This window comes from Haliotis rufescens, unplaced genomic scaffold (genome assembly GCF_023055435.1).
Source record: "Haliotis rufescens isolate VD_foot unplaced genomic scaffold, xgHalRufe1.0.p SCAF_2, whole genome shotgun sequence".
Classification (NCBI taxonomy): Eukaryota; Metazoa; Mollusca; class Gastropoda; order Lepetellida; family Haliotidae; genus Haliotis; species Haliotis rufescens.
In genome coordinates this window covers 61,871,792-61,883,842 of record NW_025963890.1, presented here as the reverse complement: position 1 = coordinate 61,883,842, position 12,051 = coordinate 61,871,792, and the positions used below count along the sequence as shown (strand labels likewise).

Genomic DNA, 12,051 nt, shown 5'->3' with positions numbered 1-12,051 from the left:
CTATAGGGTGACATTAATATCTTTAATATAAGGATAAGCTACAGGTGTTTTATTAAGGATGAAGACTCAGAGAGTTTTATCATATGGTTCAGGCTTTTAACAAGTAACTACCACAATCTAACAATGAAGTGCCAGGGTACATAGAAGATAAATTTCAAAGGGTGGATGCTGGGGTCCCTCTATTCCATTTTCAGCTTCCGATTACCTTATTATAGAATAAGAATAACAACAAACACTCCAGTGCGATGGATATATCTCAATATTCTATTTCAGGAGAGTTAAACAATTTTTATTTTTTATCAAGCAAGTTACTGTGCGTCTATTGGAGCAGGGCTTCAAAGGCATACAATCATGAAAAAGGACAAACACCATAGAAAAATGTGAACTTTAGTTAGGTAAAGTTTTGGCTGCTGGGAATTGTCGATTTTTTAATTTTGGAACCATTTTGTAAATTTCTAAGCTTCTCAAAGGGATTGTGTGTATTTTGGGGTAACATATTTAATATTAAAGCTTCATTTCACTGGACAATACACCTATATATTATCATATCAATACCTTCATCATTGAAACTAATTGCATTTTTTCTAAAAGTGTTTACTTTTTAAAATTATTTTTCAGAATGTTGTGAGGCAATTGATAAATGAAAGGGATTGATTACCGTGGCAAATTACATCATAATTCATTTTCAACTTAGGCTGCAAGTACCTTTAACACCTAGCAGTCCTTTTATGACAAGGTTTGAGATGAGGTGTATTTGCAACCCTCACACACCTTTGTAAACACAATAATGAAAAGCATTTCACAAAGTTGGAATAAAAATATTTCTCATGACCCTACATCAAAACAGACTATATATAGCCAAAGGCTTTCAAAATTTATTACACATGAATCATTCTGAATTCAAATTCAAACCTAACTGTGAGCGGGCAAAAATAAAAACCTGAAGGTTTGAAATGCAATTTATTCATGCTAGACATCAATCAACAAAACTTTAAATATTGCAAAATCCAAAAGGACATGTTTTGATAGAAGTATTGCATTTTACTGCTACCACATCGTAGACACAGTCACTGTGATCCGATGGCCCTGTGACCTATGACACAGGCTTGAAATTGCTTACCGGCTTCCTAATCTAATATGTGGACAGTGCGTCGTGAGGCGAAATATTGATCTATCAGTCAGAAATATGTTACACAAGTAAAATCAATCAAAAGTCCATAATCAATATTTACTTCTAATTGATCAGTTACCTGGCTGACATAAAATGTAACATATTCATTTTCAAAAGAATACTTTCAGGGGACGAGAATTCAAAACTGTTTCACTCCTGGGCTGTGTTAATATGTTTGTGTGCAGATCAATGTTTTCTGTGTGGGTCGCAGGAATAATCCTTTCTGTGTTACTGGGCCAATGGTTTCTAGGGCAATGTTTGGATGCTTTGAGATATTCAGGGGCCTTCAGTTTCCCTGTTTCTGAGCTAATAAATTTCCAGTTTGTTGGTCAAAGGTTTCCCTGTCTGTGGGGCAATAGTTTCCCAGTTTGTGATCCAATAGTTTCCCGCTCTGTGGGCCAATAGTTTCCCAGTTTGTGGGCCAATACTTTCCCAGTTTGTGATCCAATAGTTTCCCAGTCTGTGGGCCAATAGTTTCCCACTCTGTGGGCCAATAGTTTCCCAGTTTGTGGGGCAATAGTTTCCCAGTTTGTGGGCCAATACTTTCCCAGTCTGTGGGCCAATAGTTTCCCAGTTTGTGGGCCAACAGCTTCTATGTCTGTGGGCCAGTAGTTTCCCAGTTTGTGGGCCAATTGTTTCCCAGTTTGTGGGCCAATAGTTTCCCAGTTTGTGGGCCAACAGCTTCTATGTCTGTGGGCCAGTAGTTTCCCAGTTTGTGGGGCAATAGTTTCCCAGTTTGTGGGCCAATAGTTTCCCAGTTTGTGGGCCAATAGTTTCCCAGTCTGTGGGCCAATAGTTTCCCAGTTTGCATCTTTAGGCCTGGTCTACTTTTCTTCAGGCCAATTCTGTCAATATCTGCCAATCGTTTCCACGTCAGATGGCCAAACAATTCCACTTTCAGTGATTTCCTTTTTGCTGATATTTGGTGCAATATTCAGATGCTCATACTTAAAACAATTCCAAGCTATGGACCGAAGGTCTCACTGTTGACCAACGGTGTTGGTCAGTACCATGTGCCATTTTCTCAAATGAGATGTACGAAATGCAAGGAAAAGGAACTTTGTACTTACCAATCATTATAAATTCATTTTGAAGCCAGGCCAGAGCTGGCTCTACACTTATTTATAGTAATCCGTATGGCAATCTGAAACAAAGAAAACAGACATAAGCATTTGGCTTCAAATGTTTCAAACTTTAAATATCCATCAGCTGTCATCCATATTAGTATTCTCTGATCCAACATTGCCTCTAGAATATCAACATGAAACCTGGAAGAAATGAAATACGAGCTTCAATGACAAATACAATGCTTAAACTCAGGAAATTTTACCCTGCAATAAACATTTTGATATACTGAACACAAAACATTAGGGATCTTGAATAATTTTGTGATTTTTTTCATGAAATTGAGTGCTCAATTTTTATTTCCATATCCCCAAAAATTTCCATGATCCCTAACTCTTTTTGTTCATTTTACAAACAATACAAAGAAAGATGTGCAGAAAAGTTGTCCTGTTAAACAGTCAGGAGTGTGAGACAAGTTGACTGGTGCCATTAGCGCACTGTAGAGTTGATAATATATACTCCGTATCACACATCAGAGCTATTAAGTTGACTGGTGCCATTAGCGCACTGCAGAGTTGATGATATATACTACGTATCACACATCAGAGCTATCACCTGTTACATCATCCAATGGCAGTCCTGTTGTTTAAAACCTTTGTATGATGCAAGTACAGCTCAGTAACTATCCAAATATTCCTCCTGGTTCTCTAAATATTGGAAGATCATTAGATATACCAGCTGCAGATGCAGATGCAGTTTGAGGGTGTATGGGTACTGCCAGACAGCTGTCACACATTGATCACCCAGTATTGATACTCAACAAAGGGTCTCCTTATTTTTATAGACCACTTTACAGCTCAGTTACTTCTATTCATGTCTTAACAATTATAGCATGTAAGTACAAAATTCCCTTAAGTATACACAATTGGAAAGATCTATTTGTCCTACAATCCAACACACACTTTCATAGGTAGATGTTAAATTAGTCCAGTTGTTTGTTTGGTTGGTTGTTGTTAAATGCCATATTCCAGCTATATGACGGCGGTCTGTAAATAAGAGTCTGGACGAGACAATCCAATGATTGACATCATGAGCATCGTTCTACACAAATTGGGATACCATGACATGCATGAACCAAGATGAAAAACCTGATCAGCCAGTCCTGTTAGTCGCTTCTTACAAAAGCATGGATTGCTGGGGAGCCATTCTCAGCCTGTTCTTCACAGGAGTGAGTGAGTGAGTGAGTGAGTGAGTGAGTGAGTGAGTTGGTCAAAACGTAGCTAAGAACAGTATTTCGGTTATATGCCAACACTGTAAGAACTGACAAGACAACCTTTAACAGCATTGACAGCTGGTACCTTAGACAGGCACATTAAAATGTTACTGAACTGTCACCAACAAAACAGCAGCAGTAAGCAACCCACCAGCAACATCTGATATCCCCCATAACACAAGGTGAAACATCTACATATGAACAGCAGCCTTAGCACAGAAGGTTCCGACAAATTGGTGGGGTGGGATTGTGTACTCGGTAACTGTAGACATGTCTATGTAAATACAAGTGAAGCAGGTTCATGTACATGCATACACTCACACACGGCACCACCTGGCTGTCCTGGCACTCTGACTGTCCCAGACCATGGTGGGAGATACAGGTCGTATACACCGCCCCAACACGCCACATGCAGGGCATGGGAATGTCAATATCTGGTCGCTACTGAGTCATATTACGCATAGTAGCAATGTAAGTTTTAATTAAAACTAACAGTATTTGTTATGGTTTTCAATGACAATCAAACAGTGTGTTTATTATGCTGAAATGAGATCAAGTGTCGGGGCAATATATATGTAAATACCCCCCTCCCCAACCCACCCTTAATCAAACCAAGGTGAATAATAGGTAATATATGCATAAACAATAACATTAATCATTTTAAAGTGGGCCAATCTTACACCCTCTTCGTTATAAATTTTTCACAATAATTTTAACTCTTTCACACTTAAATACAATATAATTAATAATTCTTACAAATATGGAGAAAAGTACACCCTTCTTCAAAGAAGTAATTTAAGCTCCATTTACTATGAAGAAAATACTGAACAATATATTCATTTGGAAAATAGACATACTACCTTCATTGTTCTCCTGATACCCATCAACAAAGCTGAGCAATGTCTTCATAAACAAACAACACCAAAGTGTTAAACATGTCACACTCTAACTGCTACTCATAAAACTCGGCCTCAGCAGTTAAAGATAGTTACACATGAATTAGGTGATAACGCAAGTAACCTCTCTAGCATGGAAGGTGAGGAAATCCCCTACTGCATTAAGCCCTAGATAACCTCTTCATGTTAAGGTATGACAGTTGTCAAACTATCAGACAGGCCTATGACAGCCAGCACGTACAGCTACCAATGCTCCAGTCCTACTGAACGGCCTCTGCTTCAACATGTTCAACGTGCCTGTATTAACACACGGTCGGCAGGTTGTTGAGTTTGAAAGTCAATGAGAGTATTTATTAACTTTCACACCCAATGTTTCTACAAGATTAAAATGTTTGTGCAATTGGGTTATGTTTACAGAGGTTTCAGTGTACAAACAAATACAAAACACCTCAATGATTTCCCTACTGCTTAATCATTTCCTTATTTGTATGAATTGAAATAAATGGCATATATGGATTTAAATAATATTCAAAAGAAAATATACAAACCCTTTGTACAGTTATGAGTGGATCTCTTTAATAAGTTACATATTTAACACATTCAGGACAAAGGCATTACTTATCCCACAATCTGTCTTAATTTATATATCCAAAGAAAAACATCCAAATAAATATATTCATGATTTTCCCATTACAAGCGTCAGTATTTCCCTTTGAAGCCAAATCTCTACCAGAGTCAGATGTAGATAAATAAATCTCATATATCAACCAGAAAATTTGAATTGTGAATAGACGTATGAATTTTTTGTCAAAGAATTCCATACTCCATGTAGCTAACCATGGGGTTCCCACTAACATATGGAGATTGTAGATAACATCATTTTTACCTGCGCACGATTCCCTAGATTAAAGACACGTCTAAGGTGACGGAGTGTGTTGGTCTATGTTTTATGACATTCTCCTTCCATGACTCAGAGTCCTGCTTAGAAAATGCCTCTGTGACTTAGATATTATCAGTAGATCCCAAGCTTTTTCAGACATGCTCGTACCATTAAAATACTACTGAAAATGCATATGTGAAAGTATGGAGTAATTGTGATCTCCTAGATTCTGCCACATCTTTGTTAAGTTCTTTTTTCATTTTGTTATCACAGTGAATATCAAATTTCTAGTTACCTACATGCTTATAACATGTGACTACCATACTTATATAATTTACTAGATTTTGCTTTTCCAATTCTGTAAAATCATTATTTATTCCTTCAACTTTGCATTCAATGTGGAAATTTGTTTCATCACAGTAAAATTATGTTAGACGTTTGATATTGTATGTGATATATGAGATTTTGTTGTAATATCATCATATCATATTTTAGTTGTTTTCATTTCGTGTTCAATGCATGATAATTTGCTTAATCACTGTAAAATAGTGCTTAATTCCATTCTATTTTGTGACCAACATAAAGGATGTTTTTGCAGTATATATATACTGCAAAAGACGATACAAACACCACCTATTATTGTCCCCAAATACTATCCCAGCCTTGAAGGAATCATTAATTTCATTTAAATGGGATAACACCAAGTTCACCAAACCTGTTCTACCTGCATAAAATAATTCAGGTTCTGTGTTTTGGAAACTCAGGAAAACGGCATGTTCAGCATAATATTTCCACCATGATAGATTGTGTTCAGTTTCAAAGGACTGACATACCTGTTTTAGGCATTCGTTCTCTGATATGTATATAACTTCTTAAGACACACAAGCTATCTTTTTATGTTGCCTGGTCTAAACTTTCACAATAACAGTGTAATTTTCAAAGACCTACAAGCCACCAATCTAAGACTCTCAGTCTAAATTTACAGATAAACGATATACCTTCTAAAGAATGACACACACCTTTGAAAGTCATAAGGGTTTAAATTTCACCCCTTCAAATGGTTGAGCCAGAGCAAACAGTTTTCCTGATGCCCTTATTTGCACCTTCCATCATTAGTATCAGACCGTTAACGGTGAACAATTTCAAACTAAGATTCACCCTCAATGCTCCTCCCCGAACCTTTTATACGAAAGTACAGGTCAGAGTGACAGGAACACTTAGAGCAAACAAAATTCCACAGTTCTAATGCATCCGAAGGGTAAAGGGGTATGGCAAGGAAACATCCTTTCTCCTTTATTATTTATACAGTTTCTAAATAAACATACAATTATCCCATTTGTTATGGATTCTTTCCCAATAAGGTTTATTCCATGTTATAAATTCATATTTATAAAAGACCCGAAAATAAAGTTATTATTAAGCATACGAGTGTGCACAATGTACCAAATCAAAAACAAAAGGTATATTTAGATGATGTATTATATGCAACACTTATTTGAACTTAGGGCAAAAAGAGTTTACCAAATATTTTCCCAGACTGAATGCTAAATTTAAAAAGGGTACAGTCACAGCATGTAATCTAAAAATACATTTTCTAAACACTAACAAGTCTGGAATCTATTTATATCCCTGTGACTCATATTTGTTCTAATTTTACAACAAAACACCCCAAGGCATTGCAATTTCAGAAATTACTCACAGTTTTGAAAAGCTATGTGAATATTGATTTTCATGACACATGAAACTCCCATGTTAATGGAGTGTGATACGGAATCATATTTGCTATGTCATTATCTCTCCCATATGCTAATCGACTGTTTTCACAAATAATTTATAGCCTGTTTCATGAATACAGACAGACAAGCACAAGCGTTATAGAAAACTGTCAATGCTGTTAAAGATAAAATATTTTGCATACAACTTGTACATAAATATTCTTCAAAGGATACACAACATAATTTATATACAAAAAATGTTCATGTCAATACATCAAAAATGCTATTCAGCTTTTGAAAAATACTGCAAATTCATCCCATGTCATGAAAACCACAATGATATAATATCTCCGGTGAAGGATTAAATATGTGGGTATCATTTGTTAACACCTACATGTCTTTGTGGTAGACATTTCTTGTTCGGCCCCGGCATCTCTAGTACTTGCTACATTAGTTCCAGCTCAATATCCTCTCAATGAGGTTGCAAAATAATTCAATAAAGAAAACTGCAAATTTCACACATCACCTGACATATTTTCCCAAAACTCCATTGCTAAAAGAATGTGATCCAAGACAAGGAGATCAGCCCATGTAGTTTTGATGCAATATTGTATGCAACAAAATGTTAACATGTCCTAACAAAGAACGACAGCTCCCTAATTGAGCTGTGACTCACCTGGACAGGTAAAAGGACAAAGGAGTTAAACAACCTGACCAGGTATGTGAGTCACTCCAATAATATTGACACATCATACTATATTCATTACCAATTGGTTGGCATTGTCACAGCCTTTTGAACAGAATTCTAAAAAAATTATTAATCTGAACTTTGAATATTTCGGTGGTGCATGTAGTAGTTCCTTTGAGAATTATTCATAATGGAACAGCCAATGTGTGTGTCGACTTGCAGCACGGACATCGACAAAACTGCCAAATCATTTCAAAAACTGAACATGGAAATTTACATGTCAGTTGAAATTTACCTAACATCAATAACTGCGGTAAAAACATTACTTTTTCCAAAATATCATATCAAGACATATATGTGGGAAAAATTATTAGAATATTTCGTAATTATAGAAATAGCAACAAAGTTCTGTAGATTTTAAGTGTAAGATGATACAAGAAGACAAAGAACTGAAATGAGTACAATTCATCTTACCAAAGATACAATTACACCTACATCAGTAGCTCTTGTTAGTCGAACTAGACTGGATGAAGCAGCTGGATACAAGTACAAGGTGGAATCTTGTCCCAGGAGGCAAGCAGGAGTTGTCTCCCTTTTGCCACCACGACAATGCAGGGCCTGTATTGAACCCTTTCTTAATGGAAGCTACATATTTGCCTTATATTTCATCTGGTGAAATGTAGCTCTTGAGAAATGTGTTTCACAATAAATGGTATAATTTCTATTATACTAATGAGGTTGCCAACTTCTAAATGCCACTTGAAGAAGTAATGCTGCTAAGACTTTGAGCTTGTACTTAGTTTTTGAGAATATTTTTACACTTTCAAAACAAACATATTTAAAACAGAATAACAACACTAAACCGACTCTTGATAATTGAAAAATATGTGTATCACAATTCACTATTTTCATATGATTTAAAGATGGTTTCTTGTAATTTATTTAATGGTTCAAACTTTAGGAGTTCAGAGATTTTTAATCATCGAATATTGTTTAAGAAGCATCAAATGGTAACACAGAAAATACCCTGAGGTCATTTTCACAGTAAGCTTTTTAAAATGACTTCTTTCAACTTATCAGTATTTTGAAAGCGACAACTTCATTCCCATAAGTTTCTGCATGATGGGTGTAGTCAAAACATTCGTCAAATTATCTAAATTCTCTTTTCATAAACAACATGAAAAACTGGGCATGAGTCACCAAGTTTTGACAAACTCCTCCCCACTTTATATCTATGGCTATTTATGGCTATATGTCCCCAGCACAAACATACCAGTGCAGGTCCACGTAATATTCTCTTCAGCCAAGATACATTATTGGATAATAAATGTCCATCGGGTTTATTCTGATGTTAAGACGAGCAGCCTGTCTACTTAATTTAAAATACTAGCTTCTGTCTACAGTTTTTATAAATACTACAATTTCTTAATTTTATCAAGTTTTTTAACATCAAATATAATCAAAACGTATTTCATAGTGCTGTGTGCTGTATGTACATTTTGCCCTTGGTGTACCATGACATGCCTTTATAAGACAGAGAACTCATAGAGACAGTTCACTTTGAGCTTAAAGGTGCTGCCACACAAACTGTCACATTGTTTTTGGTCTGCAGAAGCTATAGTGAGTTGGGTTGGATGCTGCTTTGAACAGTATTCCAGTTGTGTCATGGCCGGCATGTCAGCTTAATGTGGGAGTGAGTGAGTGAGTGAGTGAGTTTGGTTTTACGCCGCTTTTAGCAATATTCCAGCAATATCATAGCGGGGGACACCAGAAATGGGCTTCACACATTGTACCCATGTCGGGAATCAAGCCCGGGTCTTCGGCCTGACGAGCGAACGTGTAACCACTGGGCTACCCGACCGCCCCTTAATGTGGGAGGAAAGTGATCCAGGTCTAAGACATTTACGACTTTGGTGAAACCTACAGTATGGTGCTGACAAACCTAGAAACATAATTGGGGCAAACTGGGATTCAAACCAATGATCAAAGATTACTTGCGAGCAGAAGGGACATAACTCTGCACAGTAACTGCCACAACTCAGACAACTGGGACCCTCATGTCCCCCAGAACCTAAAAAACCTCTCAATATACTGTCACTTGTTCTGCTTATAACTTACACATCACTCTTCTAATGAAACTGCTTGTGACACTGTGACGTATGTCACACACTATGCTGACCAGCACTGATGTCTGTATCACGGTCACCTGTGATCAACGTCTACTACATATACCCAGGCAGTGTTTGAAATTTAAAAATCGCCATGCTGCCATCAGGACCCACAGCTTTTAGAACCTGCAGGCCTTGACTAAACTAAACTCTTCCAAGCCCTCAAAATGGCAGCTTATTGTGACAAATAAATTGACATATACATTTACTGCAGGCCATCAAGACCCATTTGAAACTACAGGCCCGACACAAGATCTAGCATTGTACCCAGGTAAATTAAGAATATCTACTACATATACCAAGATCAATCAACAATATCTACAGCATATAACCAGGTCAATCAACAATATCTACAGCATATAACCAGGTCAATCAACAATATCTAATGCATATAACCAGGTCAATCAACAATATCTACAGCATATAACCAGGTCAATCGACAATATCTACTGCATATAACCAGGTCAATCAACAATATCTACAGCATATAACCAGGTCAATCGACAATATCTAATGCATATAACCAGGTCAATCAACAATATCTACAGCATATAACCAGGTCAATCGACAATATCTAATGCATATATCCAGGTCAATCACCAATATCTACTGCATATAACCAGGTTAATCGACAATATCTACTGCATATACCCAGGTCAATTGACAATATCTACTGCATATACCCATGTCAATCGACAATATCTACTGCATATAACCAGGTCAATCAACAATATCTACTGCATATACCCATGTCAAACAAAAATATCTACAGCATATACCTAGGACAATCAATGTCTACAGCATATACCCAGATCATCAACAATGTCTACTGCATATACCCAGGTCAATCAACAATACCTACTTCATATACCCAGGTCAATTGACAATATCTACTGCATATACCCAGGTCAATTGACAATATCTACTGCATACACCCAGGTCAATCGACAATATCTACTACAAATACCCAGGTCAATCGACAATATCTACTGCATATAACCAGGTCAATCGACAATATCTACTACAAATACCCAGGTCAATCGACAATATCTACTGCATATAACCAGGTCAATCGACAATGTCTCCTACACATACCCAGATCAACCAACAATATCTACTACATATACCCAGGTCAATCGACAATATCTACTACATATACCCAGGTCAATCGACAATATCTACTACATATACCCAGGTCAATCGACAATATCTACTACATATACCCAGGTCAATTGACAATATCTACTACACATACCCAGATCAACATCTAACTCACTCAATCATGTGATGACTGCATTTACAGCCAAGTAAGTCAGTCAGATAAAGACAATTGGCTGTAGTTTGCCAGCACAGGAATGTTAAACACCAATGGATGAAGCACATGTATAGTTCACAAAGCATGAAGATATATCAAAGCTTCCTCCCCCTTCAACAATGGCGCTCCCATTGCCATGTGACTGCAAACAACCCATCGTGTATCTGAGTCACAAGTCACGCCTCGACCCAATGGTAACCAAGTAACAGTTCTTGGCTCGTGTTTACTCTCATTTAGTTGGCAAAACATGTCCAACCAGCCACTGAGGGGAAGCTGAGACAGACAGTTATTTCCATTCAGTTCCTGATGACGAAGCCATCCCCTGTCAACAGAGCCTGCAATGTGATCTGCAGCTGTTGTCACTGTCAATTACTTGGATAAACAGTAATTCCTGGACGAGTAATACGCTGAATCGGTACCGTTAAAACTAATGTTGGATGAAAACATTAACATTACGATAGTCCTCAATCTAGCACACTGTCATCATCTTTATGGGACAGTCCCTTCATTCAAGCTATTCAGAGATGGTGAAATATTGTGTCTATATCATTTCAACTGAAGAGTTTAAGCCTATAAAAGCATTAGTTTGGTATAAATGAGAAAAAGATATGCAATAGCTGCATGTTACATCGATATAAATCTATTAACCATCAAAATACACAACAATTACAGACATGTACAAAAATTCCTTTTCTTTTCCAAATATATGAAAATACGTGTTCAGTTTTAATACGTGCAATAAACATATATAGATCCAGGCCAGAAAAGGGAGATAAGTCAAAATCAATACTGGAGACTTGAACTGTATATTTCTTCCCAGACCAACGGCATCTTCTGTGCAGGGTATTTCTCCAGGCATTGTCTCCCTTACACCAGTAAA

At 36.9% G+C, this 12,051-nt stretch overlaps 1 protein-coding gene across 10 annotated transcripts in view; it reads right to left on the bottom strand.

Annotated features, from left to right (window-relative positions):
• The window catches only part of LOC124142441 (tyrosine-protein phosphatase Lar-like), a 483,544-nt gene that overhangs the window by 223,639 nt on the left and 247,854 nt on the right, over positions 1-12,051 (bottom strand). For 9 of the 10 annotated variants that reach the window (XM_046510959.2, XM_046510976.2, XM_046510967.2 and 6 more), the window contains one exon: positions 2,242-2,315. The gene's annotated coding sequence lies outside the window, so the exon portion shown is untranslated. Of the gene's footprint in view, positions 1-2,241; positions 2,316-4,369; positions 4,494-12,051 lie in introns of those variants that run through there. The other variant, XM_046511010.2, reaches the window with a different exon arrangement.